At 28.2% G+C, this 9,312-nt stretch overlaps 1 long non-coding RNA gene across 1 annotated transcript; it reads right to left on the bottom strand.

Annotated features, from left to right (window-relative positions):
• Positions 1-573: 573 nt before the first annotated feature.
• On the bottom strand, positions 574-1,222 carry LOC115033339. Its single transcript, XR_003838654.1, has 3 exons — positions 1,076-1,222; positions 873-976; positions 574-788 (listed from the first exon to the last, which is right to left on the bottom strand). It is a non-coding gene; the product is annotated as an uncharacterized LOC115033339 (long non-coding RNA).
• Between the last annotated feature and the right edge of the window lie 8,090 nt (positions 1,223-9,312).

Raw genomic sequence — 9,312 nt, 5'->3', positions numbered from 1 at the left:
GATACAAAAAGATGGCAGCGAGCAATTGAAGAGCAGCGAGAACCTCTTCAGGGGTAAACAACAATGAAGATAGTAGAAACGAATATTGCTCTGGAGTAATCGGATCCAATTGTGTTGAAGGTACCATTTGTGGCTTATTATAAACTGAGGAAAAATAAGAGGCAAATAAATCTGGTACTAGATTACCCGAAGCTTGTATGTTTCCAAGATGAATCTCTTCAAGAATTTCTTGACAACAATATTACGACAATAATAATGGCAATTAGATTGTGTTGTTGGCAATGTTGATTAAGGTATAAGATATAAAAGGTGGTGGCCTAATAATGACTACTCAACTAAACACACAGAAGTCTTGACAATATTTCCATCGGCCAGGTATTGGTGTTTGGTTGTACACTTCTATAGTAATAACAAATTCTTCAAATTTCTTTGTTTCTCTGTCATTCACATACAATAAACCATCTGATTTGACTGATCCTAGATAAAAAAGTTATTCAAATTCAAATTTTTTTACAGAGAATAATAATAAAAAACAATAATCATTATTATATTTACCAGGTAGGTATCTAGAAATGTATTAGCAATAAAAGACTATGCTCCATCATTAGTCTATAGGCCTCAATACTGTTAAGAAATGTTGATCCATGACTAACATTGATAACATACATAACACCTCCCAAAACATCTATATTAACACCTTCATGACATACAGACAGTTCTTCAACTTGGTAATTCATGTGTGGATCATAACGTTGGACAGACTTCAAATGTTTTGAAAAACCTCTTATCTATGAAATTAAGTGTTTTACAAATTTAAATAAAAAAATTAAATATATATTTACTTCATATGAAAGATTATTGAATATACCCACCACAAATCACTTCTGTAGTCATAGTAGCTACCCATTTTTGAACAGTGACATCAAACATCTCTACACCAAATTGTACTTGGAACGGCGAAATACTGAACTGACTTCTGTTGAAATGACAAAATTATTAACTAAATAAATTATAAAAATAATAAATAAAATGTATTAATTCATAATAAAGGAATATTTATAAAAATTACATTTACATTTAAAATTATTTTTCAGAATTGGTTCTTGAAACACAATATTTACTATATATCGGCCGTTGATGCTAATAATGGCAAACGCACGAGTTCCATTAATACAGGCAATACATTTTTCTCCAATCCAAAACATGTTTAACCCATTTTATAACACATTGAAAGGACTACAAAAAAAAAAAAATAAAAATAATTAAATTAATATTTAAGAAAATACACCTAATTGAATCATTTGTTTGAGAAACCATACCGGTTTAATAATATGGAATTACATGCAGGTTTGGATTTTTCATAATATGTAGATCAAGATATTTGAAGAAAATCTGAATCAAATTGTATTGTTTCAATGTTTTGATAATATACTGTACTGGTAGCTTTAATAATTATTTATTGATAATTATATTTGTTATAGGCAGGTAGACTGTAGTTAAATTATATTTAACTTATTATTCGTTATTTATATCTACACATCATTGGTTATTGTGATTAATTGTTTGAAATATGATTATTTATTTTATAGGTACACGGTATACCATGGTGGCTTTTTAATTAATAAGAGATTTAACACTTAAAAGTTAAAGATTAACTTTAAGTGTTATAGCTTTATCTGTAAAGTATAGTTTCCTACAACTGTGTAATATCTATTTTGGTCCCCATTCCACCCATCCACTTTTTTTATGTTTTTTTATAAAACATACGATTCCAGTATAGTCACTTTAAGTTGCAACTGTACATATAAAATTATATTATATTAATTAATGTACATGCTAAATGAGTTGATTATCCATAAAACATTAAAATCCTAAACATCCTTACAAAGATTTTAAACACTTAAGTCAAGTTCAACGTTATAAACAATTAAACGGTATAAATAAACTGAACCCCCTGAAATAATAAAAAGTACTGCAACACCAGCACATTTAGTTGAAAATATTGAACACGAAAATAGCTTAGACGATTTTAACATTACCCTCTATGAAAGTGATATCGAAACTACCTCATCCGAAAGTAAATATTGATTGGAAAGCAAAATTGCTGCTATTAAAACATTTTTTTATATTCTTATTATATTGATTCACCCTCAGTTACCAATCCAATAAACCATGAATTTTCATTTCTAAGAATAAAAATAATATTATTATGTTATTAATATTTATTTAACAAGCAAATAAAATCACTTTCAACATACTTACTGATATTGTGAGTCTTCGAGTAGTTGTCTAAGAGAGTGAGGGTGTATTGAGAATACATTTATTCATTCTATATTCATCTATATTAGATAAGTTCTTTATATTTTAAACATACAGTAATATTCATTACATTTTAGTAAAACTGTTTAAAAAACTAATTAGGTGTGAGTACAATAATATTATATTAATACATTAGTAACAAAGGTTTGTTTTGTTAAAGACTAAAAGCACAGAACAATATAGAAGTGACATTCAATCACCTGATCAGGTTATTGTTTACCTATGGTCTGAGTCTGAACAACTAAAAAACAAGGAAACCAACCAGCACACCAAACTGAGCTAAAACGTTTGTTTACCTAAGTTACGGAAACGTTAACTGTTCTCGTGTTATTATAGTTATAGTGTTATAGTCTCTCGATTTACCCAATTTACACAGTCTCCTAATACTAGCTTATACGCAACTAATTTATTCTGACTTTAGTTTATAGGTACTTTTAATAAACAAATTTTTTGATTAAAAAAATAGACATTTTGTTTTTCTTCTATATAAAAAATAAAATACAAGTAAAAAATACTTACATAAAGTATTGCAATATTTGACGATGTTAATTACTAATTAGACAATGTTGAACAAAATGGCAAAATTAACTTTCACGAGTCATACACTTGATGTACTTTTGAAAATTGTAATAAAAGTACCTTACAAGTAAAAACAATATAAAATATTTCAATTAATAGAATGTGATATACAGGAAAAAAATTGTATTATACTTACTATACTTACTTATTATACTTGTATTATACTATTGTAGTAATAGAACTATAGAAGTAAGTTCGACAGAATTAAATAAGTTTTGGTAAACTACAGATGTCTATACTATAAAGTATAAAGCATGGACGTCTGCAGTATTATAATAATATACCTAACTGTATAGTTGAATTAATTTAAAAAAAACGAGAAGTGTTGTGACCATAGTAAAATAAAACTTAAAAAAAACAATTTATAAGCAAGCAATGAATATTGATAATTGTATAATGTTATATCACAAACGTAACACTGCAGCCAATAAGAGCTCGCGATCTGGTACACAGGGCGCCAGATTACGGTAGCGGTACAATTAAAAAGGGAATATGTTCAAAAATATTTAGATTTGTAAATGATATAAATAATTTTGTTTTTTTTTTATGTAAATGTAAATAATCATTTTGTATTTTATTATGAATATGGATATTGACTAAATAACAATTTTAGTCAAAAACACATTTTTATTTTACTTGTACCGATAATAAATATATATAGTTTAGTAATAATTTATATCATTTTATATACATAATTTATAAAAATTGCGATGCGCAAATGTTATTTCTAACAAAATCTACGGGAAAACACCAATTGCCTATTTTAGCAATAGCAGTATAGCTCTGCTGTACAGTAGGTTACAAGTGGGTCACTGAAATGGATGGGGTTAAATTTGAATTTAATGACATAATATCATTGTATAAGGAAAACGATTCTGAGTGAAAACGGTAAATTTGATGATATTATTGTGAATAAAGTAATTAATGTATAACCTATTTACGTGGAGCCTTGTTTTATATTTTCAATCCTTAGCTATAAAAGTTGAATATTTTAAAATTTAAATTTTGTCAAAATTTGAACTAGGTACAAATGCTTGAAAAAAAATTGTATTTTTAATATTTTCAACTGCTGTTGTATCAATATATCAGGAGTCTAGTATTAAATTTTCACACATTATTGCCCAACAAATAACATTTTATTGACAATTATAGACAAAAAACTAAACAAATTGAAAACTGATGATGTCTGTTAACAGCTCAAAAAAAGAAAATTAAAATCTAAACATTCAGTGAAATCTGTTTGTATCTAGAGTTATTCGTTTTTGAATCACAACAAAATAACATTTCGCTAGATACATGAGAAATTCTGTGAATATCCAAGTTTGTGAAAATATGAACTTCAAACGATCATCAAAATTTTATTTGATTTGCTTGTAGACATTTTTTTTATTGATAAAGATAGACAATTTTATGAGGAATGTTTTATTACATTTTTTAATCTTAGATTTAAATAGAAAAATTTTAATAAATTTCTAACTCAAAATAATTTACACATTTTTGTAAATTTTACGTATTTTGTCAATATTTGAAATTTAAATGCTTATAAAAAAAAAAATTGTGACAATAGATTTTTAATTTTTTTCATCTGCCTTTGAAACAATATACTAGGAGCCATGCATTAAATTTTTAAACTTTTTTAACCAACAAATAAAATTGTATTGATATTTATAGAAAAAAAACTAAAAATGTGCGTAAACAGCTCAAAATATTTGGAAAACGTTATGGTGTATAGAAAATGCTAATATAAACATTCATGATTCAGTCAAAATTCCATGCACCTATGGTAATTTGTTTTATAGTTGCACCAAAAACCAAAATCGATTTTGCGTAAAAATTCCCGTTTTTCCTTATTTTTTTTTTGTTTTTCATGGCACTTTTGAAAACTAATGGGAAATTTGTACTTTTGACCACTCAGACTAGATTCACTTTCCTATCAGAAAAGACACTGATGAAGAAAATCTAAATCTTAAATATTTTTTTTAAATATTGTCATTAGATACATCGGTAGGTAATTAAACATTGCCATTTGATTTCACTGTTATAATATTTGTCATGTTGAGATTCTACTTTTACTGTACTGTTATATTACTAAACTATGGTAGGTAGGTACCCATTCGTTTATAAATAAATATTTACATAATATTATAGCATAGGCGTGCGCAGACCTCAATTTCTGGTCGAACCTGGGCAATTATAGACTATAGTGCCCTAATAGCGCTCCTAATTTTTTTTTAGCACATCAATAAACATGTTGATGTATTAACCACCTATTAATGTCTATATAGTACGATAAAGTTATTGTTAGTTGTATAAAGGTATAATGTTTTTTTGTTAAATACTTATAAATGAATAAAATGTATGCAGTGGCACACACAAATATTTTTGATTTTATTATACTTTCACGACAAATACAATTTCCATGATATCCACGAACATAATATAATTATAATAAAATATATATGCACATTTTACCATGCCGCTAAAATGTTTCAGGTCAAGCCTTGGTTTGACTGTCTCGCCCCTTGCGAACGCCTATGTAATATGTATTATAACAGTGCATGATGCCTCCTTATTATAATTCAATTTTTTTATTAGATTCTGAGTGGAACGATGAATGTATTGATTTTACAATTATGTGTGTTTTTTTATTTTTTTTTTTTGTGTCTGTGTGCACGATAAGTAGTCGAAATAATGCTTCGATTTTCAACTTCAATATCTTGCTCGATTGGAAAGTGAATATTGTTGGTGCTTGGGGGGGTCAAAATTTAAAATTCCCAGTAATTTTCAAAAGCGCCGTGAAAAACAAAAGAAAAATTAAGAAAAAACGGGAATTTTTACGCAAAATCGATTTTTAATAAAATCGACTTTGGTTTTTGGTGTAACTTTAAAACAAATGACCGTAGATACAAGAAATTTTCATTGGTTGTTTATATTTGCATTTTCTACACGCGATATAATTTTTAAAATATTTTGATTTATTTTGAACTATTTAGAGACATTTTCAGTTTCCAACTTAATTAGTTTTTTTTTCTATGAATGTCAATAAAACTTTATTTGTTGAGTAAAAATGCTTGAAAATTTAATACAAAGCTCATACTATATTGTTACATTGACATTTGAAAAATATTAAAAATTCTTAGTCACAGGTTTTTTTTATAAGCATTTTAAGTTCAAATCTTGACAAAATATGGAAAAATAACGAAAACTATCAAATTATTTTGAGTTAAGAATTCATAAAAATTTTTCTTTTTAAATCTAATATATGAAAATTTAATATAAGATGCTTTATAAGTTTGTATACTTTTATCAAAAAAAAAATGTCCATAAGAAAGTTAAACTAAATTTTTATGAGTATTTGTTGTTCATATTTTTATAACATTGGATAATCACTCGATTTATCATGTAGCGATTTTTTTATTTTGTTGTAATTCAAAAATGAATAACTGTAGATATATGTAAATTTCACTGAATGTTTATTTTATCAATTCTTACACTTCATAAAATTTTCCAAATATTTTGACGTGTTTTGAGCTGTTTACGTACAGTTTCATATTTCAATTGTTTTATTTTTTTTTTCTATGAATATCAATAAAGTTTTATCTGTTGGCCAAAAAGTGTAAAAATTTAATACAAGGTTCCTGATATATTGTTACAATAGCAGTTGAAAAATATTAAAAATACATGGGTACAATTATTTTTATAAGCATTTAAAGATTAAATTTTGACAAAATGTATCAAATTTAAAATTGAATAATCATTTTGTAGTTAAAAATTTATAAAATGTTCCACTTTTGTATCTAAGAATTGAAAATTTAGAACAAGATTCCACGTAAGTAATTAATTCTGTTACCAAAAAATCTAAAAAATACATTTAAACAGTTTATTTTTATAGTAGGTAATTTTAAGTTCAAATTTGGACGAAATTACATGTTAAAAAACCTAGAGCAACTATTTTAGGTATTTTATTATGATTTTATAATATTATTCATGGGCACTTGAAACTTCTAAAGTATACCTATACTATTATAGTATTATATATCTATGATAGTATCACGAGTTGTTGTTGATGTATAATGCGTTATAAGTACCTTATGGATATTGTGATATGATTAATTTGGAATTTATTACAGGTTAATTTTTTTTTTTAATACCATAGGTAGATAAGTATACCTACAATATGTCTTAGACCTAGACTGACATACCGTCTCCGCTCAGAATCGTTTTTCTTATACAATGATATTATATCATTGAATTCAAATTTAATACCATCCATTATACAGTAACCCACTTGTAACCTACTGTACAGCAGAGCGACATCCACTTGCCCACCTTTTTTTTTATTGTTCTTAATAATTTTTTTTAGACGGCTGTAACCTTGACTGAATTCAGTTATATAGGTATAGTTAGGTATAGCTTTGGGGATATTTTCCCCTATAGATTCATAGCATCATAGTTGCGTTGTGTACAAAGTAACAAAAACTCTGTTTCGTCTGTCGTAGCCTGTCGGTTTTTGTTTCTCCGCTTTCATTACTTTTTTTTATGTTAAGCTTTTTTTTAACTTTCACGTCCGAGTGTGCTGACTGCGTTCGGTCGATGTTCATTTTTTCCGTCATGTCGTCACCCGTTCACATTTTTAAATTATAATAACTATGGTTGCAATCATGATAAATCGACGAGTCCCGTCGTCGGCGTTTGTGTCCGTGAGTAATTCCCGCGTTCGAACGTTGGCCGTTGGCGACGCGGCGCCGCTGCTCTTTTGTCCCCCGAAATGTCCGTGTAGGAGTTAGCGGATGCGCCGCCTGTCACCGCCGCATCACTGGTCGGGACAATGTTACCAACCCGACATACCACTCGGTACCGCAGTATACCGTCGAAAGCTGGCCGCGCCAATTCGCTGCGTCGAAGACAAATACCACGAACAGCAAAGGTAACAACACAGAGTTAATCTGTGGTAACAACAACTCCGGTTCGTGTTTTTTTATCTCTGGTTTAATTTATTTTTTATTTTTTTAGTCAACCGCTTTTTTTGACGTTGTTGACTCGGTGTACTAACCGCGTTCGGTTTCCGGTGTTCGTTTTCCCGGTCGCGTCGGCACTCGTTTACATTTCCGGCGATCCGCTCGTTCACGTAGGTAGTCTTACGCGCTTGACCAGGTGTTTGTTTTTTTTTTCAAGCGACGGAATCGTTTCGCGCCATTCGCACAACACAACATAATTATTTTGAGTGTACAACGCTTATAGATCATCTGCCTACTTTTCATTTTCACCGACGTTCATCGCAAGTAATTATTCGTTTGTTTGTTTATTATATTAATTATGTCGATCATATAATCGATCGGATTCATAGTCGATGCTTAAGAACAAGTATCGCTTAGGCTAAATTTAAATAGGTAATTTCAAAAATACAAATTTGTGTTTACAACTTAAATCAATACTTAAGGTAGGTAGGTATTGTCCAATCTTAATTTAAGTAATACTTTTTCTTTTCTCAACCTTAATGTGTCGTTTATGAACCTCATATGAGTCATGAGTATAGCTCAAACAATACGTCTTATTCTTAAGCATCAACTATGGATTCGTCCCTTAGATGTTGTTTTCGGCAATGTTGTTGTCGTCTTTAGAGAAAATTCATTATACTTTATAACCCACCAAAATATCCAAGTAAAATCCAAATCTAGGTACCTATTGAATATTGCCATATTCAATATCCATATTTCATATCAGATAAGTTATAAGTATAGGTATATACAGTATATTATAAGTATTGTATGCAGTAGGTATATACATACTTAAAATTGAAAACCAATATTTTAAGGAAGAGTGTTAGGTAAATTACTTTTGAAAAGTAACAAAATTACCATAGGTACTCGTTACATCAAATATTTTCATTACCGTATCGACTATGTCAAATCTACCAATTATACATGCGTGCACCAGTACCAGTATTTCAGTTATAAAAATATGTCAAATAATATTATTAATTATTATTTTACACTAGGTATATTGGTACCTAGTTTACTTATAAGCTATAATTAATTTTATTTTTAAATCCTAATTTTGAGTTTCTACTAACAATTCCTGGAAAATTAATAATATTGTTGATTATGATTTAAAACCTTGTACAAAACTTTTGAAATTAAAAATTAAAATAATTGATTTTTAATTTAATTTTCAAATATCCTTGCCCCCCTTAAATGTTGTCATACATTTTATAATCATAACTTATTTTAGGCTCGAGCCCACAAGTACATCACAAATAATCTACACAAAGCCTTAAAAATAGGAACATTGGACCAACGACCAACTAACCAAAATCCATTATAATACCAATACGTTTCACTCCATATTCTAACACCATTCTTACCCTTTTATCTCTCAGCTATTATGACATACTGTTCTTGACAATCCACCACG

Source organism: Acyrthosiphon pisum, chromosome X (assembly GCF_005508785.2).
Source record: "Acyrthosiphon pisum isolate AL4f chromosome X, pea_aphid_22Mar2018_4r6ur, whole genome shotgun sequence".
Taxonomy (NCBI): Eukaryota; Metazoa; Arthropoda; class Insecta; order Hemiptera; family Aphididae; genus Acyrthosiphon; species Acyrthosiphon pisum.
The sequence above is the reverse complement of the archived record's forward strand: the minus strand, read 5'-3'. Positions and strand labels throughout refer to the sequence as shown.